At 41.2% G+C, this 24,640-nt stretch overlaps 1 protein-coding gene across 21 annotated transcripts in view; it reads left to right on the top strand.

The window, feature by feature from the left end:
- Kcnma1 (potassium calcium-activated channel subfamily M alpha 1) overlaps nt 1–24,640 on the top strand; it is a 705,305-nt gene that overhangs the window by 323,309 nt on the left and 357,356 nt on the right. The gene's annotated exons all lie outside the window — the stretch shown is intronic.

A 24,640-nucleotide genomic window follows, 5' to 3' on the forward strand; every position in this document is an offset into this window, starting at 1 on the left:
ATCTGAGTTCCAACATCTCTTGCTGCTCTCATCCACGTTTCTAACTTTGGAGCACTTCTGAGGTCTCATTGGTGTTAAAACCATAATTTTCATGTCAAATCACCAGTTTCAGATAGCAAAGCCATACTGAAGATTTTATCCTGTCGCTTAGTTAATGGGCACACCAGGCAGGTGTCATAATTGGTTAAAAAGAGTAGACATGTAGATAGATTAGGAATATTAAAGTGGATGGGAAAGGAGGAGGAATCTGTCCCTGCATCAGCAGGAGGAGGGGTCACCAGAACTACTCCTGGACAGGCAGAATTTTCACATCTGTAAATAGGAATTATTTGAGGGGCTCTGATCTATGTCTGATACACAGAAGTATGAAATGACTTCTATAAAATAAGAATCACAGAGACAGAGGAGTCTGACCTGGGATCTGCCATGCTCTCCTTCTCTACAGCATCATGTGTTTCCAGGAGCGAGTGATGGGTCATGCCTCCAGCACATTGCGAAACCCAGGTGTCCCTGTTGTTCCAGTTGGGACAAATATCAGTGATATTCTCTACTGGATATGGAAGAATCTGGAAAATTTTGAAGGCATTATTATTGGGGGTGGTCTTTGTAGTAACTAGTAAATTGATGTCTGATAGAAAATGTCTCAAGTTTTCTATATTTTTATAAAAGATGTAAATTTATGTTTGTGTGTATGCTTGTGTACCCATGGGGGCCAGAGCAAGGCATCACATCAAGTGGTACAGGAGTTACAGAGTGTTGTGAACCCATATGGTGCTGAGAACAGAGCCCCAAATTCTCTACAAAAACAGAAAGTGCTTGTAACTGCTGTACCATCTCTCCAGCCCCAAGATTTTTGTGACTTTTGGGCTTGCTATTTACCTCCTTACCTCGTCTCCTCAGTAAAATACATATTTTAAGTATTATTTATAAAGCTCACTTGAGGCTTCCTGGTGAATGCAGGCTAAGTATTATTGTTAATTATTTAAGCTTTGCCCTTTGCCTTCATGTGGGGGTTGGGATGGAGTTGTCTTCTAGATCTTTAATCTCTTCTTTCTTCTCACTACTAATTTCTCCTAAGTATATCCTCAAAGATAGCCACACTCTAAAGATAGCATCTCCTCCCAAAGTTTCAAAAGCATTCTAAAGTAGCACCAGTTTCTGGGAATAATCATTCAAAGACTGAACCTGCTGCAGATTCAAGTCATAACAATGGTTGAGGTGATCATTATTCTGAATTTGGCAGAATTCACATTGTCTTCATAGACTTGTCAAACTGCCCAAAACTAGTCTCACCAAAACTTAATGGAATCTCTCGGCTGTACCTACTGCAGATGGGAAAAAAAGGAGGGATGGGGTAGGGAGAAGAAATAAGAGAATACTTCTGAGGCTACCTTATTTAGAATGACTCTTTCTATTAATTATGATGGGTTTCTAGGGTATAATTTCACTCTATAAGGAAAGGACACTTCTGTGGGAACATCTATAAGAGATCAGCAGCATAATGTGCTGTGTTTATTGGATCTGCTTCACTTAAGAAAAACAGACAGCAGAGGGATGCAGGCTCATATATGCAAGATTTACTTTTCTTTCTAGCTGTGATGCATTCATGACTTTACTCTTTCTTAGTTTCCTTCCTGGCATATTCTTGAACAACACAAGTCTTTTAATTATGAACTTTTATAACAATATATCTTATATAGTGTGCTTTAATTATTGTATTTTGGGTGGGTGTGGCAGAGAGAAAAAAATTGGTCTTCATAATGACAATTCTGCCACTGTACATTTCTAGAATCTACATTTTGTAAGAGCCAGGAACTACAGAAGTCTTTGAGTTCTGAGCACTTGGAGTTGGCTGCCTTTGGGGAACTGGTGCTAAGACTCATTTGTACATCACATATTGATCGCCTTGCTTGTGTTAGACAGGGAATTTCCCCAGCCAGCTAGCCTGGCCACACTGCTGATCTGCTTCTCAATTCCTGAGGTATTTATATCTAGCTCTGTGCCCGATATTTCCATTCAGCCATACACAATCTGATAAAGTTGTCTCCCCATGGGCAATGTATATTCTTAGAAGGACAGAATTACATTTTATATTGCTTTGTTGTGCTTTATAGCACCTAGCAGGTATCAGAGTCACAGTAGGTGCTGAGCAAATTCTTTTCCAATTATCTACACTCATGCCAACATACAAAGATAGCCATAAAGGTTTGCAACAGAGCATGCAATTCTATACATATGGCCAGGGGATAGGCATGAGGAATGTGTGGTGCTCATTTTGAATGGGAATGGCCATGGTGGGATGTGAGCTGCATGAATAGCTCTTGACATTGATTCATAGAAGGATATAAACCTGTAGTTATTTGTATGCAAAGTAAAGATCTCTGGTACTCCTGTTTTCTTTGGACCCTTACAAAAAGGAAGTTTCAATATCCTGTACTCATGTAGATTATGGTAGAAAGAGGCACGATGAAAAATCAGTACCAGCAACACACTGCTTCTCCATTTGTGCAGCTTTTAGGGTCAAGTACAGGAACATGGAAGGCTTCTAGGACACTGCAGAAACTCAGTGGAAGATGATAGTTCCATGTATCTATGCCAGTGCGGTGGTGAGAAGCTTGCCTGAAGGCTCTATTTTGGTAGCAGAGTCAGTTATGTGGAAAATTGTTCTGGGTCTTTTTAATGACCTCAAAATCTAAGGAATAAGTTCCAGGATCAATATTATCCTCAACTTCCTGGAGACCAGAGCTTAGTGGCTAAGGCAGGGAGTCAGAATTGGGAGACAATTGTTCCCATGGCTTCTACAGTCAGGAAGCAAGGAGAGACGAATGCTGCTACTCAGTCTGCCTCTCCTGTTTTACTCAGTCTAGGACCCTACCCTATGGAATGGCACCACCCACATTGCCTACCATCTTTCCTCAACCTAGTCTAGAAAGTGCATCACAGACATGACTACAGGTTTTTGCCCTAAGTGATTCTAGATCTGATCAAACTAACAAAATGAGTATTAGCCACCACACCTGTGTCAAGTGCTTTACACACATATTACATGGATAATTATAGCAATAAATAATTCTGAGAAACACAATAAGGACAAAATCCGTGTGCCTTCCTGCTGTGTCCCTCTTTTGATGGAAATCAGTGCATGTAGCATGTCTGTGATGTCTGTATCATCCCTCTATTAGTAACCTAGTAGCCATCTCAGTTTTCTGATCACTATATTGTAACATGGTACTTGTGCTCAAATAACTCATTTTACTTAGCAATACCTAAAACACAAGGACAGCAATGCAAAGGAGAGGCAGGTCACATAACACAGAAAGACAGCATGATCATGGTACTCTGTGGCAATGCCACAAGGAATATGGGGAGAATGAAGCATATGAAGGGCTCAGTATGGTCTGAGGGTTGTTGAGAACTTCCTTGCATGGTGAAATGATGCTACTCGACCTACCAAGCCTAGATCTATGTTGAAACCCATATCTATGACCTCACATCTCTGATTTACAAGCCAGACATGCTGTTTTTAAGAATCTGAAGACACAGGGCCAAATGATGGCAGCTGACAAGTTCATGTGACATCTTCCTGAAGATGTTCCCATGTGTGGTGGGTTTATATGGCCAGGGAAAGGTTAAGCCATGCATGCCCACTCTGGCCTGTAGCAAGTGAAAGGCAGGCCCCCTGGACCTCTACAACTTTCCTTTTCATCCAGTCTCCATTTGCTATCATTTGGCACTCCTCCTGGGCAAGGAGAAGCTTAGGTGTATAAGGGCTTTTCACTCGAGAATTTCAGGGATGGTCACTGGGCATAATTCATAGTAAGACCTGGTGTAAATCCATTCTGCACTGAATGTGGTTTCTCCTTTACAACACAGTCCTATGGATAGGTGATCTTGACTCCTCCTGGTAGCATTCAGTGTCTTTGGCATCCAAATTGTGTTACTGCTTGGTGTTTGGTTCCTTTGCCTTTGTGAACACATTCTCCTTTGTGGATTATGGATCAGGAGCCTGGATTTTCCAATCTTCCTTTCCTTTGCTACCTTCCCCATTGATACTACGGACATAGTAACACAGTCAAAAGTGGGATCTACAAGCAAACCAGAAACCCATGAGCCTGCAATTAACCTGGCCTGTTGAAGGCATCAGCCTTCCAAATAGAAAGGACTTCCTTTTATGTGGTCTGCCCAGTGACTATCCCTGAAATTCTCGAGTGAAAGCCCTTATACACCTAAGCTTCTCCTTGCCCAGGAGGAGTTCCGAATGATAGTATGAGTAACTGGTGTGTTAGTTGCAAGGGCAGCAAGGGGAGTTGATCAGCAGTGATGGCAGGCACCATGAGAGGAAAAGGATGAGCTTGTCCCATCCTCCTTTCTCCCTTCCTTCTTTGGTTCTGTAGCAGTGAGGTTTGCCATCTAATAGAAAAGAAGAATCCCTGCGGCCATTGGCTCACTGACCAAATTCACTCCATCTCTCGAGACAATGGATAATTATTAATCACCTGCTCTCCCCTAAAGCCTATAAACCAGCCTCCCGTTGTGTCTCTGGGACAGTGAATGAAGTCAGGGTTAGCAGCCAGGTTAGCAGTGGTTCATTTGCTTCTGACTCAGGTGGGCTGCTTGTTCTTGGATAAGACAGTGGGCTTCTGCCACTCCACAGCCCTGGTACTGTTTGCTTTATTGGGCAATAAATTAACCCAGAACGCTGCCAAGGAAACAGATAAATTAGGGCAACGATCACATTTTTTAGCAGGGAAGTTGGCTTTGTTTCTCAGTAGCATCATTTGAGTAATGAACTTGGTTATTATGGGTTCCCGTACTGCAGATGGGATTGGATCCTGATGAAACACATCCCCGAGAGGGATACTGTGGGGGCATTTATTGCTTCCAAAGGGTGTGTGGGCATTTATTTGGGATCTGAGGTCTTGGAAGAAGCCTGCATTTCAGTCATGTGTGATGTAAATTCTATCTGCATTTATAGGAATATTGTGAATGGGTCAAGACTAGTCTCCCCTGCAGTCTATAATTAGGAGAGTCTCACTTAAAAGACTTGGGAGAAGTCTTTTATGATTTGCAATGGTTGTTAGCTGCACCCCTGTGGCTTAATAATGGTGAAAACAGAAGGGGACTCTGAGAAGAGGCTCCCTGTTTATAACTCAAATCTTGAAAAGCCAAGAGGAGTTGTAGCCATTATCCCTAAGGAAAATCTTCAGAACTTAAGGGGAAGGCTGAATCCCACCCTGTCTTCCATCCCAGCTAGAATTGCAATTGTGGCTGCCCCACTACTCTCAGCTGTATGAGGGGGACTCCTTTGCTTGCTCCACAGAAACCCTTGCTCTGGGAATGGTGCTCAGCATATAAAGAGAGATCACTACATATGAGGGAAAATGCAATTATAAACAGGCTGCTTTCTACCTTTTAATGGTTACTTCCTTCGAGTTTAGTCCCACAACCACCAACTCTTCCCTGGTTATTCCAACCTCATTGATAAGTCTCTCCCCTTTTTCCTCAACTCCTCCTTCTCCACCTCTTCTTCTTCCTCCTTCCCCTCCTCCTCTACCTCCTCTCACTGCTCTTTCTTATTAGAAATTGAAGGCTTACTTTGAGTCATATTTTCTGCTGTCTCAAATTGACATTAAAATCTCATGTATTGATCTTTTTTTAAAAAAATACACATTTCACAAAACTTTCAGGTTGATTTACAGTTTTTATCTATTTCTCTAGGAATGGGTAAGTCATAGGAATGTGAATTCAACTCATTCTCCAAGTATAATCAATTATCAGAATAGACTCTTCACGTAATGAGTCTTTTTTTATTTTAGAATTATTTTAGAAGATAATTTAGCACGCACTGGATTTTCATGGCATGCCCCCCTCCTCACTGCACATGACTGGTCAGTGTGTCTTATTGCTTGAGAATTCAGCTTTCTGAGAACAAGCAAATCTGTGTTTGTATGTAACTAGCCACTTATTTATGTCTTAGACAGAAGAGAGAGGCAGGAGATAAAAAATTTAAAAAAAAAGGAGAAAGAAAACAGAAAACATATCTTTAAGGCCACGATTTAATTCACAGTAACTCTTGGGGAAAAGACTACAAAGAATTTAAAGTCAGAAAATAGGGTGTGCCCTGACGACGTCTTGTGTGCTTAGAAGACCATCCTTTCCAATAAAGGAAGCCTTTCAAGCTTCCTTGGCTCTGGTGCTTATTAAGTTTTCATGTGTTTTTTTTTTCCTCTTAGGAGATTTAGAAGAAATGTCAACTCTGAGCTCAGGGATTGCTTTATTGGGACCAATCACTTGCAGTAGAAATGTGTTTACTAAGATAAGTGCCATTTTCAGCATAGCATTTGTACCCCTGGTAGAGAATTTTAAAGACAACTCAAAGCCTTTTTCTAAGCACTGCCTTATAATTAAAGAAATCCAACTTTGATGATTTAACATTTAACATTGTTCTTTACAGTTCTACTCCTAGACAGGAAAACAGTTGCAAAATAGCTTCATTTAGTTAGGATAAGAAATATAGCAAATATGCAGATATAGATGTATTACACATACACATACACAAACATATATATATATATGTACCTTATTTTAAATTATTGTTTGTAGAGATAGTCCACTATGTGTGACTGAGAAAATTAATTGACGGCCTCACTTTATCTGTTGTACTCATTTGTTGGCAAACATTTATAGGCCATGGTTCTTAGGCTGGACATCAAGAGTCTGTGATACTCAGCTTCGAGACGTGACATGGTATTAAGGGGCTTAGAGTCTCATTGGAAAATTAGAACTATACAGAAATATAGCTAAGTATTTACAACAAATTATATGGAACTGATGACCCCCAAAGTGCAAAATGGAAAGTGTTTTGAAATATCAACCAAACACAAGGCAGAAATCCAAACACAAGGCAGAGCGTTCAGTGAGGTATCTGATCATTTACTCCATTATATGTACTTGTTACAATACTGGGTCCTGAGGATAAAGATGAAACAGCTAAAATACCCCTCCTTAGGGAGTCCTCTTGAGATTACATAATACTCAAATAAAGAAGTAAGTAGAGTTATGTCAGAATATAAGTCAGGGATGGAAATATGTGGGGTCAGGATCCAGCTGTGTGCACCTCTCTGTGTGTTCATGTTTGGGCACACTCACAGCTCACACACAGGAAGGCTATAACCTCTGGCCTGAGGTGAGTCCTAAATAAGCAGAGGCCACCTACTCAAAAGGTGGCATGCTCTCTTCACACTGGTGGGGGGCGGGGATGGGCAGCATTTGTTCTTTGTGCAATGAAGAAGGGCAGACATTCTAGAACACTTTAGATGTTTAAGGCATGGGACTACTGAGCTCTGTTTCAAGTAAGAACTCAGGTGAAGAAAGGAATGATACTGGCAGGGAGAAATCCTGTTGCTTCCTTTTATTCTTCAGGTGAGATGGCTTGAGCATCTTCTGGTCAGATTATTCTATAGCAAAAACCTCAGTACTTTTAACACCCAGCTTGGCAGCCGTAGCACTGGGTATTTGTTTAACTGTTTTTTTTTTTAGACATTTTACTCTGTGCCAGACAGTGTTTTGAGTGCTTCACCGGGGATCAAGAGCCATCTTCTCAAATTCACATTGCTGGGACCTGTCCTGTTACTGGGTCATGTTCTTTGGCCTGACAACAGGAAGAAGCATCTTGGTTCTAAGCATGGTCACCTGGACAAGTAGAAAGGAATCAGGACATTTTCTGTTTACTTATCTCTGAAAACTGTCAGCCATGATGACACATTCTCCATCAGGTTTCAGGATACAGTAGCCAAGCAACATGGGACCGTTGAGCACTTGAAACCTGCTTAATTCAAACAAATCCTGAAAATGAAAGTAATACAAAATATGCTTTCTGTTAAAAACAACTTTGTCATTAGGGCAAAGCTACTTTTCATGCAACAGGACAATTATTATGAAGTAGGGCAATGCAGTTAAAGTGTAGAGGGATATTGGGCACATGAATGATTCTAGTATTTCCTTAGTTTGTAATATTATTACTAAAATAAAATAAAACATTCTGCACATATTAGGTTAAATTAAAAGTATTTGACAATGAATATTATCTTGATTTTGTTTAGAATTTATTTTATTTTTAAGTATAAATGTGTGTGTGTGTGTGTGTGTGTGTGTGTGTGTGTACACATATGCAGGAATGTCATAAGTGTAATGGCAGTAACATTTGAGTCCAGAAGATGATGTCAGAGCCTTTGGATATAGGTGGTTATGAACTGTCAGATGTCAGTGCTTGTTCTTCAAATTCAGTTCTCTGTATGAGCAGTACATGAGCAGTAACCATGGAGCTATCTCTCTGGTCCTTATCTGTTGCTTTTAAGATGTCAATTTGGGACAGAAAAGATGAGTTGAATTCTATTTCTGTTGAAAGTTCATCCTTATATCGCTGGGAAATGGGGTGAGCTGAGAGGAAATTCCCACTGTTTTGATCGCTTGAAATGTCCTCCTGTGAACCTGTTCTCCTTAGACCACTGTGTTCCCACTGAGCTCACTCAGGTTTCTGATTCTAGAGCCAGCAGGTGTTGTTGCTTGTTGGGCATTCCGGAGAGAATCCCAAGAGAGAGCTCTGTGGGAACTCTAATGTATTGCATGTGACATACATTTTGCTCCAGACCATGTGGAGTTGGCCACAGTCTTTTAGACCTCCTCACTTACCTTTTCCTCTTGACAATTTCATGGCCATGCTTGAGGCTTGCATTGCTGTTGACAGGGAGCAACTGTACTTCTATCATGGCTACTTAAGGATGGATTATGGTCTTATTAGACCATGTATCTGGTTTCAGAAGTTTCCAGAGAAAAGGGATGACAGAACTGTGTGCTTGCTTGAAAGATCTCCACAGTCAGGGAACAGCCTGCTCAAAAAACTTAGCCTGCTGAAATCCAGGTGGCAGGAAATGGCCCACTCATTGCAAAGTTCTGACTCAGCCCCGACATTCACTTTGATCTGAATCTCCAGGCCCAGACGGTAGTTGTCAGGAGGAACAGTATGGGCATGTATATAGGCAAGCAAGGCTTGGTTTCTGATCATCTGAGCTAACTGATGTCATTGCTCCAAGATCATGCTATAGAGACATTAAGACCTGATCCTTTTCGACAGCCCTTTTCCAAATGTGTAACCACATACTGGAATTCCTTGGATGAAATTCTGTTTCTTCTCTTTTCTCTCCTTTTCTCTTCTTTCTTCCTCTTCTGATAAGCCCTTCTCTTCCTTTTCTTCTCCCTCTTCTTCCTGATATATCTCTATCTCTATCTATCCATCTATCTATCTATCTATCTATCTATCTATCTATCTATCTATCTATCTATAGATCTATCTAGATCTCAATTAGAACAGGCTACTACTCACAGTGTAGTTTTAGGTGACCTTAAACTTCTGATCCTCTTGTTTCTACCTTCAAAGTTTTCTTGCCAGGAAAATGTCAATGTCTGGTTCTGCCTTTAGAGATGCTTACCAAATTACTTGGAGGTGAAAACTGTGTTTTTAAAAACCCTTAAGGTCTTCCCTCAAGGGTGTGTACCTCCACCTACTCAACATACCTCCACAGACAACCTGAAGGGCTTTGTATATGTAGGGTTTGTTTTTTTTGGGGGGGGGTGTTACATGCCTTTTCTATCTTTCTTCTGGGAAAAGCCTTCAGATGCCATGGTCCACAAAATTAATGGCCTGTTTCAAATTAATCACTGGCTACATAACTTTTCACTAGTGGGACCATATATTTCTTTTTTTTTTTTTAGGATTGTGAACTATTCTTTTTTTTTTTTAATTAACTTGAGTATTTCTTATATACATTTCGAGTGTTATTCCCTTTCCCGGTTTCCGGGCAAACATCCCCCTCCCCCCGGGACCATATATTTCTATATGCCTATATTCTCATCTCAGCACCAGGAGAAAGTGGTCATGGTTCTATGGTACCCTGCTGTTGAATTAAATATTTAAATAGATCGTGGTGGCACAATGCTATCCACCCCAATGCTTTATGTTCCTGAATGAAAGGCGTACACAACCTTTATATTTTGATATGCCTTAAGCAACAGTAGTTGGGCCACTTCCTAACCTCCACATGGTTAAACCACCTCCCTCTGATAAGCCCAAGTTATCACTTACTAAATTCTATAATCTACCTTGGCTGCCCTGGACCCAGAGGGCTGCTTAACTGGGCTGCACTCTCCTGGCTCCTTCTCATGCTGGCCATGCCTCCCTGTCTCCACTCTTGTCAGGCAGGGCATCTCTCCTCCCCTTCTCCTAGCATGGTGTATCTCCCTCCTTCTTCCTCCTCCTTCTCTGTCCCAAGCCCTGGAATCCTAAAAGTCCCACCTCTGTCTGCCCTGCCCAGCCATTGGCTGCCAGCATCTTTACTTACCAATCAGAACCAACTGGGACGCAGGGTTCCTCAGTGAGGACTCTCTCATGCAAACAATTTTCGGGACACAAATTAATGTAAGAATACAAGCAACTGTATTCAACACCCTGTTGTGCATGCATGTCTAGTACCAAGCTGGGTATATAGTCACTATTCAATAAATACATGTTTAATGAATAAATAAACACTAAATTAAAATGTAACACCTTCTAGGCATTGTCCAGCCCATGGCTCTCTAACAGTGACTTTTCAAGGCAAAGAGGACTTCAAGCTTCTTTCTCCCCTACTCATAAGTTTTCAAAATGTCTTTCAACATGTTTTTCGTTCACTACAAAATTGGAGTTTATTAGAAACCATCCGTGGGTGGTACTAGAGGGTGTGATATCTCCTAATAAAGGATTGATCTTTTAATAGATACCTGAAGGGGATTTTGTCTAAAGAGCAAATACCTAAAATTAACCAATTTAAAAATGTTTTTGCATCTATGTCAAAGAAAAGCAGGGTGTTTTGAAAGATTTTTTTTTCCCTTTTGCGCTGACTCAATTTGCAAAACATAGTCCTTGGATAGAAAGCAAAAGCCTAGCCTTAAATTAGGTAGAAATGAAGATTCTGGTCCTGCTCAAGATCTCCTAATGTGAAAGATAGAAAGAATATGGTTATTTCTTCTGAGTAGAACTTCCTTCCAGGTCATTCTCATGGAGATGTGGGTTTGGGAATCACTGTCTTGGTGCAGATAGCCCAAAGGAGATTTGGTCTGAAAACCTTGTGCTAGAGTTTGCTACCCTGCTGATAGAGATTAAAGTTCAAGTTGAGAGAACTGTGTGTGTGTGTGTGTGTGTGTGTGTGTGTGTGTGTGTGTGTGTATGTAAATGTATAAGTACAAGTACATGTTTAATGGTACACAATTGTGTGTGTGTGTGCATGCTTTGTGTGACTGTGTGTGAGCATATGGTTGAGTGCAGTGTGTTTGCAAGCCCATGCATTTGTATGTGTTTTGGTATGAGTGTACACAGATATATGTACTTGTCTCCTTGTTGCTCAGTACCTACTAACAAGCTGGCAGACGATTCCAAAGTTCTCCTGTCTCCATCTCCCGTCTCAGAGTAGTCTCACTGGGATTGCAGATGCACACTGCTGCACCACGTTCTATATAGGTTCTAACAGTTCAAACTCAGCGCCACATATTGGAGCTAAGTACTGTAACTACTGAACTGTCTCATCATGCTGGGGACTCTTCTTCCTCCCTATATCCTATGTCCAGGCATCCCTTTAGCTTGCAGTGATTAGACAATTGGCTCCTTCCTGTATTGAAGGAATAAAGAAATACAGAGTGGTCCAGAAGTTCATACCAATGAGTTCTTGTACCTGATCATCTTTTAGTGGATCAGGTAAGGAGGAAAAATCCAGCTGTTGGGCTGAAGCTGTGCTGAAATATGCAAGCAGATTGTTAAAATAAGACTGTCTAGCCCCTGAAAAGTGACAGCTTTCCCTACATATTAATTTGAAACCTAAGAGAAGAAGGGGGGAAAAGTTATGCCATAAGCCTGACTGTGTTCTGTTTTTTTTTTTTTCCTGACTACATCAAGGCTCTTAAACCTATGAAATTCTTCACATACCTTCTGTCCTCCATATTGCTGATGCCTAGCTCTGTGCCTGTTTGACCTATCAAAAGTCATGAGGTATGAGGTGGGTCTGACCCTCATTTACCTGCCCTTCATCTAGAGTCACCTTGAAAGGACAGTTAGTGGTATGCCACCATCTCTTCCTCTGAACTTATGTCTGGAAAAGAAGTGAGAAGCTGAGTGTGTATGTCAGATGCCATGTTCACATCTTTCCACCCAGAAAGTGATATGTGAATCTTTCCTGTGCCTGTATCCAGTCAGCCAGAGCTCAAGCTTCCCTGTGCAGTTAGCATCTTCTGATCCATGATGGGTGATGTGGATTTGTGACACTGTCCCAAGAAGCAAGATGGCAACTGGGACTTTGGCAGGGTGAAGGTATCTTCCCTCCTTCAGAGCAAAAATAATTCATGATTGTGTATGCCCAGTCGTGTGCCTCTGATGCTATCTTCCAATTTCCCAGGCTGTGGGACTGGGATTTACAAGCAGCAAAAGGGTTGCTATCTCCTGAAGATTTCTACTTCAGAAAGGGAGCTTATCTGTCTAAATTTAATAATAAATACAAAAATATCATTTTGAAGGAAGGAGAGATATCAGAAGTGGATAAACTAGGGAAGCTTTCATCTGGAGATCTGGCTTTCTCTCTGCTGTGTACTTTACAAAAGGATTGGATGGTGTCATTCTCAACCTAGCCAGCACTGACCAGGGCTAGTTCATTTGATATGGTCAACAGGAGGCTCTGAAAAGGAGAAAATGAATGGAGGAACTAATGGGCCTTTGTGGATGTACACCTTTGTGATCAGGCCCAGTCTGGGGCAGGAAGGCATTTTAAAGCCTATTGGATGTTGGCACCAGTGTGGGATATACAGTTGAATGTCGTTCATCATCTTTGGCAGCTCCCTTGACATTTGGGTAGCCTGGTGGCTTTAGTTCCTAGAGTACATCAATAAGCCTTTTTAAAAACAAGGCCTTAGATGCTAAAATTATTCCTGTAGAAGAGAGAGACTTGAGGTTATTTCTAGTAGTGCCTCTAATGTTCCAGTAATCCACGAAGGAGCCTTGACCACATATCACTGCAAACTGCCCTTGAGGAAAGCTGGAGACCAGATGCTATGTGTCTGTTTCATCTTCTTTTGGAGAGATGGTTATCTGTTTGTGGATCACTTATAAGATTAAGGGCATAGTCTTCTCACGTACAAAATTACATTTGGAATTTTTAGCTACAGTTATGAAAAGACAAAGGAGCTTCTGCCTCGACTGAGAACCTTGATTTTCCCCCACAAACCCACAACCAGCTCTGATCCCTAGCCACGGACCAGAAAGGGAGGGAAAAGTAAAGCTTTGGACCCATGCCTGTCTTTGTGGCCATTGGAAAGTAGATTGAGCTTAGTAGGTAATAAGATACAATGTCTAAAGACATGCCACTTGCATCTAGTACGTTTTTTGCAATATACCCATTGCATTCAAAAGTAGAAAATCTTAGATTTTTTTACCAGAGAATGTATGAATTTTTCAATATAAATACATTTCTAGATTCTATGTACAGATGCTCAGAAAATGTAATCAATTATACATATGTACATATTTGCATGCACACATGTGTGTATATATGTATGATTAATTCGTTTCAGCCCTTGGCAAGTCAATACATACACAGCTCAGTGAGAGTACGTACATACAAATTGTAGAGTCATCACCATTATCCATGCATAGAACACTTTATCTTGTTAAATCAAAACTTCATTCTCAGTTATCAAACAATGATTCTCTGCTCTCTCTCCTGCCATTCCACAGTAACCTAATAACATTCTTTAGTAACCACCACTCAACTTGCTATCTCTTTGAGCTTGGCTACTCAAGTCACTTCTAAGGTAGAATTGTGTGCTTTATCTGTCCATTTGTGCCTGGCTTCTTTCACTTAGCACAATACTTCCAGGCAACCTTTGTGGATATTATGTATCATCGCATGGATAACCTGTGCTGGTTAGTGTTTGCCAACTCCGCACTAACTAGAGTCACCTGGGAAGAGGAATCCTCAGTGGAGAAATAGCTTCTATCAGATTGCCCTGTGCATGTATTTGTCTTGTGTATGTGTGTGTGTGTGTGGGGGGGTGTTAGGTATTTTCTTGATTAGTGATTGATTTGGAAGGGCCCACTGTGGGTGGTGCCACTCCTGGGCAGCTGGTCCTGTGTTGTATAAGAAAGAGACTGAGCAAGCCATGGAAAACAAACAAGGGGCCAGTACTCTTTCATGGCCTCTGATTCTGTCCTCTCTTTCAAGTCCCTGCCTTGGCTTCCCTCCATGATGGAATCATACGATGAAACAATGCACTTTTCCCAAAGTTGACTTTGGCTGTGGTGTTTACCATAGAAACAGAAATAGAAACAGCAGTACGAGCACCCCTTTATTTAATACTGAAATGCATCCCACTGTATATGTATGTCTCAACTTGTCTGTATGTGCTTCTGCCTGTGGACCCTTGGCGGCTTTGATCTTTTGCCGGTCATGAATGGGTCCCTTCTGAACCCGAGTGGCCAAAAATCTACCTAAATCCCTTCGCAATCCCAGCTTTGCCTTTAATATAATCTAAGAGCTGGCAAGATTTGAGAAGTAGGGCAGAGAAGGCTGTAAACGTAATCCTTGGTGACAGTGAGTGGCAAGTGTTGACCTGGCAGGGCTACCCATGATTTCTCATCTTATAAACCTAATTAAATTAAAAATCCAGTTGGCCAAACCCACACTCACGTAAGCCAGGCAATTTCTCAGAAAACTCATTAACTAGGACTTGGAAGTTTCCCCCCATGATTTTCAATGAGTAAATAGAAAAGGACCTTCAAACTTCAGACCTTAAATAGAAGAATTTGTGCTGCTTTCCAAGGTATTGGTTTTAATTCTTGTTGGTAAAATTAGGCAAAAAATGCATCCTTTTAAGTATTATGAGGCAATTACATAAAATTTCAGTGTCATTAATCTGGCTTAGGAAGTTCAGGAGTTTAGGGGACATTTTCTGACTCATTAATACAATTATTTTTCTTCATTTCAGATTTTTTTAAATAGTTATAATAAATAGATACCCAGAGGAACAGATTATATGGGTAAAATGTCATGATTACTGGCAACCAAAGCCAGGATTTAGGAGCACCCCTGAATGATTGGGTTCACTAATCTGCAGCAGCTCGCATCTGAACCTGGGGTTGGGTCAGCCTTCATTTTGGGTAGGGGGAGTTGGTAGGCAATTAGCTTGTAATCAATGTTCCAGATTTTTCTTTAGGGAACATTTAAAGCAAAAACAAATCCACACCCTCCACTTCTGTCTGTATTAGTCATATTTATCATATTTATCTGTGTCCTCCCACGTGCCTGCTATTACATTTCATTCTGTCTCTCTACCAACAGAGAGATGATTTATAAGGAACTTGTTCTGCATAGCTTATGTTAAGAAGCACTGTCTTCTGGACTTTATTTTCTATCTATGGTCATTTTGAACTGATATGACTTAAAAATGGACATAGATACATTGCTGTGCTTATGCTTGGTAAATAACTATTGATAGTGATCCACCATTTGAGATCAGTAATGTGCCAGTTTATCTCTAATAACCTGGCAGTGCCCATATGTGGATATATGCCATAGATGCCTATACATGTATATTCACTTATTAATATAGATACTATTTGTGTTCGAGTGTGTCTTGTCATCACAGATTCCTGGTTTTCACCCAAATCTGCACTCTCTGCTTCTTCATTTAATGTCCTCTGTGCTCACCACCAGTCCAGTCTCTTTTTCCTAGATACATAATATCTCTTTCATCCCCTTTGGACCTGTCTTGTCTCTTTGTAGCGAGGGACCAGTGAGTGCTCTGCCTTCTATCCTTGTTTAACCCTGTCCTCTTAAGAAATCTGTCATCCAACTAAATCCTACTGCTGTCTGTCTTCCTAATGGGCTATCACCCTTCCTCTAAACCATTTGCTTTTCTGGGATGGTGCCACCATGCAGTCTGTTTTCTTGACCTCAAGTCCAGTCTTTAGCTTCCAAACCATGTACATGGCTTTTGGACATGTACACTGCACCTTTGAACCCTCCCTCCCATGCACCCCACACACTGGGATGCACTTAATCCACACTTTTTTGTCCGTGTGTCCTGTGTCACTTGGAGCCACATCTCATTTCTATCTAAGGCTTCAAATTCTTGAGTCTCATCCTTGTCCATCCATTCTTTCTGTTTCCATGGCATTTAATCTCTAAACTTGTTTGCCATCCCCTTTCTAAGTACTCATCTAGTTAATGAATACTGAGAGAGACAATGCAGTTGAGTTCCTGCCAGCAAAGGACATGCATTCTGTCATCAGAGCACTTGTAGGCCAGCCTTGGAGACACGATGATCAAAATAAAGCAGAAATCCTGCCACCGCTTTAATGCCATGAAGAGACTGTACTTGCAGGTAATTTGCTATAGCAACAGGCAGGAAATAACTGTGGAAATTATTGCTGATAGTTAGGCAAGCCTATGGGAAGTGACAGTTCTAGAAGGGGTTATGCAAAGGCCCTTTGGTAGGAAGGGGTAGAAGAGGTGAGTGGTTAATGACAAGAACTGGATGTCCACAGTAATTGGGGTTGAAAGAAGGAAGGAATCTGAGATATAACCAGAAAAAACAGACCAGAGTTTTCAGTGAGTTGACCTTGTCAGAGTTTTTTTTTGTTCCATACTGAAGTTGTGACTTAAAGAAATTGGCGGAGGTCCCTCCTCTGTGTCCTAATATTTCAGATTAATATGGGCTCATAGGTTTGCCTTTGGTAAAATCACTCACTTCCTATAAATGCCTGAAAAAATTAAATAAAATCCTAGTCATTTCTGCTAGGTTATTTTATGTATGAATTTGGGACCAGCGGTATAGTTTGGCCATAGACTGTGTGCTTAGCATACTCAATCATGGGCTTTTAAACCATTTTTTAAAATATGTTTTAAGATTTATTTATTAGATATGAGTACACTGTACCTGTCTTCAGACATACTGAAAGAGGGCATCAGATCTCATTACAGATGGTTGTAAGCCACCAAATGGTTGCTGGGATTTGAACTCAGGACCTGTGGAAGAGCAGTCAGTGCTCTTAACCACTGAGCCATCTCTCCAGCCCCAATCATGGGCTTTTAATTCCAGCACTAAATACCAGTGGTAACAGCAAGTCTTACACCTAAACCTTACATATGAAGAAAGCAGTTCTGCGCCTGAGTGAAGCACCGTGCATTTCCAGTACAGTGACTCTTCAAAGGCACTGCTGCCATGGGCTTATTTTCTTCTTGAACACATTTCTCTTTCAGTCCTTCCTTGGAGTTTGGTTTTCCACTGAATTAGTTTATATCATGTCTGTTTGTATGTATCTATAAATCAAACACACGTGTCAGACTATCAGATGGTAAATTTAAGAGGCCTTTGGATATCTAAATGACCTGGTTAAAATACCTTTCCTGTCCCCTATAAATCATTCAAAATTTATGGTCACAAGAGCACGCTTTTGGGTGCCAAAATTATACCCACTTAGGAGAATCATTAAAGCTTTAGGAATGAAAAAAAAACATTACTCGATGGATTTGTTATTAAAATACACCCCCTTTTATTTCCTTAAAATAAGAGATCTAGTCTTAGCTTTAGGTGTTAAAATGTACAGGAAATGTACAGGCTTTGCACAGATGCCAAGAAGCATAAAAGGGAGAGGTTGGGGGAGACCCTGCCTAGTTTTTTTTATAGCAATGGCAGAGGCCTGGTCCTGGGGAAGCACTGATCTATAGCCCCTCTAAGTTTCTTTTCATTGTGTTCTGTATTAGCTTGGGGAACTCACATGCTGTATGAACCCTTTGGGCACCACAAATGCACACTGTGAATCAGAGCGTACATGGAGCCCCCATACATCTGACTGGACAAGAGAAGACTGAGAGACACAGATGTTGTGATGGGCATTGTTGTCATGGTACTGAGTTGTTATTATTCACCAGGTACATTAGATGGCATATAACAGTGCTGCCTTTTCCAGGTGAAAATTCTTCACTTATACACTGGGGTCAGTAATCTCCCAAGATCCTGCCCTAACAAATTTCTCTTCCAATCCTGGTATTTCACAGACTGAGAAACTGACTCCCAAGGAGATGGAATGGTATACTTCATACATCCAGCATGCTCATCCATGCTGCTTAGTGAGACCCCATGATCCCACTGCCTTCTCTTGCCACATGGCATCCTACTCTGTTCTTGCAGTCTGTCCTCTCTAGCACAGACCCACCTGGAACATCAGTATTCTTTGTTTTTCTTGGGTTTTTCATCCTCCTCTCTCTTCCTCTACCATGTATGGGGATGGGCATGGAATGGCAGTGCTTCTATGCTGGGTCCTCTCAAGGAGTCTGTTTATGTGTAGGACATTTCTTAAATTCATAAGACTCTTGACTCATTTCAGTTTCTGAATTCCATGCCTGCTGAGGGCAACTTGAGGGGTTCAGTTTGACTTTACTATTTTGGCCTCATGTTTCCCTGTCTCTTACTTTAGGCCTTGCACATCACAGCTCAAGAAATGTCCACTGGGGTTATTAAAATTCAGTGTTGCAATTTAGATGTTGCACTGTATAGCCCTTCTCAGAAACAAACTATCCCCAGATTGTTTTGCCTTGAGATGTGCCTGTCCATTTCTTTCTGTACATACTTAATTGTATTATATATAAATTGCAGTTCAATTTAAAGGGAAAAGGGTCACATACCTTCAGTATCAGATAGGGAAAACTGTTCTTTTTTTCCTAGAAAAGTCTCTGTTGCCAGTAGCCAGATTCTATATTAAACATGTAGCATCATTAACGAGGGTCATTTGTTCTGCTGTGAGCTGAGGAGAATGTACGAAAGCCCGCTTAAGAAAGAATTAATTCCTCCTCCTCTCCATACTTTCTGGAACATGTCTAGTAGGTTCTCCAAGCCTGTAGGCCTCATACATATGTTCTACTGGGCTAATTGTTAAGGCTACATTTGTGAATTAAACTCTGACTTGAGCTAAGTGGTTTTCCCTAATGGCTTTAATTCAAGAACATCCACCCAAGGCCACATGTCAGATTTTTTAACAAGCCGAACAAAAATGGAGGGCCCCAGCTCCCCCCCTCCACTATTTTGAGCTTCTCTGATACCAGGAAGGAACAAGAGTACTCCTCCTTCTTTATTTTGTTTTGCATTGATTTTGGGTATTGGGCATGTGTGCCTCTGCCTGCCCGTGGAGGTCAGTTACAGGAAAGTCCCTTCTGTTTCTGCATTGTGGGTTCTAGGGACCAAACTTGGGTTGTCATATTTGGCAGTTAGTACCTATCCTTGTCAAGATCCCTTACAAGGAGACTCTACCTCAGCTTTGTAAGAAAAACGCCCCAGGGATAGGACTCCTTTGAACTTCTACTCCAGGTCCATCTCTGAAGGCCCAGGGGGTCTCATTTGTCCATTGATACGGCTCAGCCTGTTATTGGAATGTCTAGAGTCAAAGCCCAGTGTCCTGTAGCCCTACCTATCCTCAGTATGCCAAATAAAACGATAAGTGACAGTGAAAAGCAGAGAAGAGAATTTTATGATTACACTGGGGAGAGCAATAAGTAAAGAGGGTTAGAGCCACTCCTAACCTAGTTCACACTCAAGGTACTTATATGAGGATTAGGTTTAAATAAAAGATAAGAGGCATCCTGGTTAAGTGTGGTTCTGCCCATCACTGACCTATCAGTGTCTGGCTCCAGTCCATTTTGCAAGATGGTCTGACAAGTTGTCAGAGCTATATGAAGTCTTTCTTTCCTGAGACAAGTTCCCAGTCTAGTTGGCATCAGGGCCACAGCCTTTTCCCTTCAGCCAGCACACGATTCCTGGGTAAACTCTAATTCCTTGAGGGTCCGTGGTGTCAGTAGTCTGAGATCTGAAGTGCATATCTTAGAATATCTTCACTCCTACCATGATGGCTACAAACCTGACAACTGGAACTGAAGTTCTGGAACATGTCTACAGAGCTTCCTTTTTTGACTTGGTGCCTGTATTCATACTGCTATTGGCTCTAGGGAGGACTTAGTTTCTTGTGTCCCTGAACAAAGAATTGGATGGAGATATATAGATGCTAGCTAGCAGACTTAGATAATTTATTGAGGAAGGATCTACTTCAAGGGAGGAAGTGGGCTAGATCAAGGAGAGTTTTTGACATAAACAGCCATGTTATGCAAAGGATTCGAGCTTTCATACCCTGTAATACAGGCGTTTTGATCATAATTTTTGCTTTTCTGTGCATGCTCAATCTGTTACATGTAGTTCTACATATAACTCTATGTATCTAATGTCTCCTTAGCGTCTTAAGCCTCCATCCAGGATTGTGCTGTTGAATACTGAAGTGATCCATGGGTCACTTTCAGACACTGAGTACCATACCTTTGCACCCGTACTAGCAGCCCATTTGTTAGACTCAGCCAAACTTTTTCCTAGCCTTCGTCTTTGCCAATCTGTTCTTTTTATATGCTAGTTTCTCACCCATTGCTTTACAGCTTTCTGGCCTTCCCTCTATGCTCTATCTGTCTGTCTCAACTTCGTTGAATCTGCCTTTCCCTCAGGAGCTTTGGTAACTGAAAGAAATAGGCTATGTTTGGCCACATTTCTCATTTTCATGACATTTCCCCTCCCAGGCATTTGAAAGATCCTCATTGCTTGCTAGGATTTCCATCCAGAAAGATGGCTGCCAATGTGTCTTGTTCTCATCTCACTTCATGCCTAGACTCCTCATGGTAAGGAGGATGGACTTTTTGTGTGTATTGTTTTAACACACTGTGTGTGTTCCTGGGATTCTTTGATGCAAACACTTGTCATGTTTCATTTCAGGTTCTGAAAAATAGATGAATCATACTCCATTGTTCTAATAATACTTGTCAAGTTGATTTTCTTTCTCTCTCTTTTTTTTTCATTTAGAAAAATTGATCTAGCATTCTAGAAGTAGACTCAATGTTTGGTATTGTATTTGGGATATTTAATAGTGTATCTGGGCTCTAGAAGCCTCAAGAAGGCAGGCTCTAGAAGCCTCAAGTAGGCAGGCTCAGCCATCCTTCCCCAATTTACTCAATGTGGCCACATTGGAAAGAGAAACAGATAAAATGGTTCAGTTGGACCCCTGTGTCTTTCAGTGATACTGCCATGAAGTTTAGGGATCTGTGTGACAAAGCAGTCCCAGCCAAAGGATGGTCCTCTTCCCTATTGTTGAGTCATCATGGTCTCAGCTACTGTCCTACAAGGGAAACCTACAAAGTTGTCTGATATGACACTAATCTGTCAGTCACTGTCACCACTGCTGTCTTGGGACCTATCTAGTTTCAACAAGATGATTGTCTTTACTCTTGATCTCAGCTTGACCCTCATGGATAATCGTCTTTACCTGGGGAGTAGTCCATCTTGAAAGCATTAGCTTCTTCCAGAATTCAAGGTGATTCAAGACAAAAGTTAAGGACAAATAAGTTAGCTCTGTAAGTTCAGCCAAAGCATGGGTGCTAAACAGAAGCAGAGGTGCCAGGATCTTATCTGGCTTTCAATTTCCTCTTGGATTTAAGCCAGGAGTGAGTGCAGTACACTAAAACAGTCTCTAAGTTCATATGGGTGTATGCAGTTAGTCTGAGAGCATAACGGTGAGTACTGTCCAAGGTAATCAAGGTGCTCAGCTGAATACAGCTCATGAGGAGTTAGACAAGCTAACAGAGACTCTATTAATATTTAGCACATCTTGTGTCATAACAGACAAGGAGCAAATGACCTCTTAGATCATAGTACTAACCCCATATAGGCCCTTGTGTGGGAAAGTCTTGGTAATTATAAAGGTTGTTCTATGACGTAGTTGCAGGAGAACACATACATTTTGCTGTCAGGGGGTAGGTATTGTGATTTGCTTAGCACCATCTTTCCCTGTCCTTTGGACTTCCACCTTCCTTATCACTGGGGCTATTGAAGTATGCAGGGTCTTCAGTGACCCTGTGCTGTACTGAAGCAATAAGAGAGTAGCTAACTTGTACAAACAACTACCACTTGGAGAATGAAGAGATATTGAAGCAAGAACCCATAATGACCCCACTCTCCTTTAACTCCTCTTCCGTCTCTTCATTGATGATCTGCCTTCAATAGCTTTATCATAAATTCCCTGTGTCTCATATGGACAACTGATGGCAATTATGTAACTGCATAGGACTTTGCTTGTGTATGTGTGTGCACACACACATACGCAAATGGACAAACACACCATAGCCTAGATGTAGAAGTTAGAAGGCAGCTTTACAGAGTAGGTTCCCTCCTGCTTTCAGTGGGTTTGCTAGACTTGCTCAGCAACTGTCTCTACCCACTGGCGATGGTTTTCCTTCTCAAAAAACCCCAAACAAAACCAAAATTTAGAATGTGGGTTTTTTTTTTGAAAGCTGAAGAAAGAGGGTGAACCATGCCTTTCTGCTCAGGTGGCTTTGAGAGAGCAAGTGGCCGAGTCTGTCAAGTTCACATTTTCTTGGCCAAGTTTCTGCACAAGCTAAGTCTAGCTGGCAGAGTAGTCAAGACTGACACGATAATAAGGCAAGTTAGTAAATTTAAAGTTAGCATGCACAGTTCTTCTTGCTGAGTACTACTTTATTATTATTATTATTATTATTATTATTATATTTGCCTACGTGCACAGTTTACCTTATTGATTATTAATTACAATGATACTTGCCTACATGCACAGTTCACCTTCTTACTAAGTACTATTTTATTATCATCATTATTACTATTAATTATTTTGTTATTTGCCTATTGGGAGGCAGTCATGGCTCCTGGTGGTTGGGACAATTTGGATTCCCCAATCTCTCTGAGAGAAAGCCTTCTGGCAGGTCACAGGATCTAAGCCTAGGTCCAGCCATCAGAGGTTTTGTGGGGACCATATTCCTCCCATATTCCTTTTGCTTATACCCTTGAAGATGCTGCTGTTTGAGTTTGAAGAGGCCAGCAGGGTGTATTCTAAACTCTTGTCACTGATTTGCTTAAATAAGTGACACACTGTTCCAAAGTGGAAGCAACTGGGACAAATTAGTGTCAGTTACTCTGGCCATCCTGCTGCTTGGAAAACATTGCTTTCACGGAGTGCTCAAATTCTAACTTCTCACAGGATGAAGGTGTGATTTGTAAGGACTTTCATTTTCCCTTTATAAGACATTTGATGGCATAGGACAGTTTAGTGAGCCCTGACAGCAGCTCTACATCCATACACATGGAGCTAACTGAACAGGGATCTATCTGTGCCCTGTCAGCCTTTATGAATGAAGGGGACCATCCCCTCTGCTGTCATCACATCCCTTCCCTCTGCAGCTTTTTGAGAATGAGGTCAGGACCAGGATCTAACTGCTTATGGCTCAGAAATAGCAGCCCAGCTCCAAATTAATCTGATGCTATTTGTTGTAGGATGAAAAGCTGAGGCCTGCTTATAGTTTTGCTTCCGGTATACCCTTGCACATAAGCTGTGAATGAACCTATGTGAAGAATGGAAGCAGAGTCTATCCAGCCAAAACTAGTCTATCAGGAGCTGGTAGTTACAGACAAACTGCAGGAGCTGTCTAGCATTCAATGGCAGCCTTGATTTGAAAAGCAAAGTAGAAGAATGAAATAAATCCCAGTGGTATAGTAATCTAACCACTGCTCTTGAGAAAGAAATGCTAGCTGTTGCTGTGTGTCCCTTATGTTGTGCCCAGTTGTTTTCCACACTGTGTAGCCAGCTGAATCTCTCTCCTGTGGTTCCTTGGAGGGTTTGGCAGTGTTTTAATGAGGATTATATTTACACTGCATTTTATATCAACCACATTAACATACACAGAAAAACACAGGACTGGGTAATTTCCTCTCATTCATGTACTCACGCACACCCATACACTAATGTACTACAGCTTAATCATACTCAGTCTTAGCAGAAGTAGGGGTTACCTTCTCTATCCATCATCCCAGGCCAGCCAGATTTCTACATACAGATCCTGGGGAGAATTGCATTTTGAAAGATCTTCCCTGCAGTCTCTTTCGGAGTTGTGCATATCTAAAGGGTGGGGTGAAGCAGCATGCAGGCATTGTGTATGGTGTTGGTATTTTTTGTTTTGTTGTTGTTGTTGTTGTTTTGTTTTCTGTTCTCAGCCTTAGTTGCTGGCTGTTAGTGTCTTTTTTACTGGGACCATCATTTATTGGCATTAATCATCTCCTCTGTGAAAGATGAAATAAACACACTGGACAATTGAATGAGGGCTAGAGGTGTCAGTAGCAGCTTGATCTGCTATTGGTTCCTTCACTGGACATTTATGTGTCAGGTATGCATTGAAGGAGATGTCAAAGCTGTCTTTTATATTTGTGATAATTGACTTTGGACGAGGGCAAAAAAGCACAAAGACTTTACTATAACTGACTGGTCAGATGTGTGACCTAATTGGTGCTTTTGCATTTAATATTTTTCATGTATGCTTGAGAAATCTTATAAGCATGCTCAAAATTGAGCAAATTTATATTGATATAGAAGTGTGTGTGTGTGTGTGTGTGTGTGTGTGTGTGTGCATAATGTATCGACACATGTATCCAAAGGGTCATCTGTAGTAGCAAATGT

Source organism: Rattus norvegicus, chromosome 15, assembly GCF_021556685.1.
Source record: "Rattus norvegicus strain SHRSP/BbbUtx chromosome 15, alternate assembly SHRSP_T2T, whole genome shotgun sequence".
NCBI classification, from domain to species: domain Eukaryota; kingdom Metazoa; phylum Chordata; class Mammalia; order Rodentia; family Muridae; genus Rattus; species Rattus norvegicus.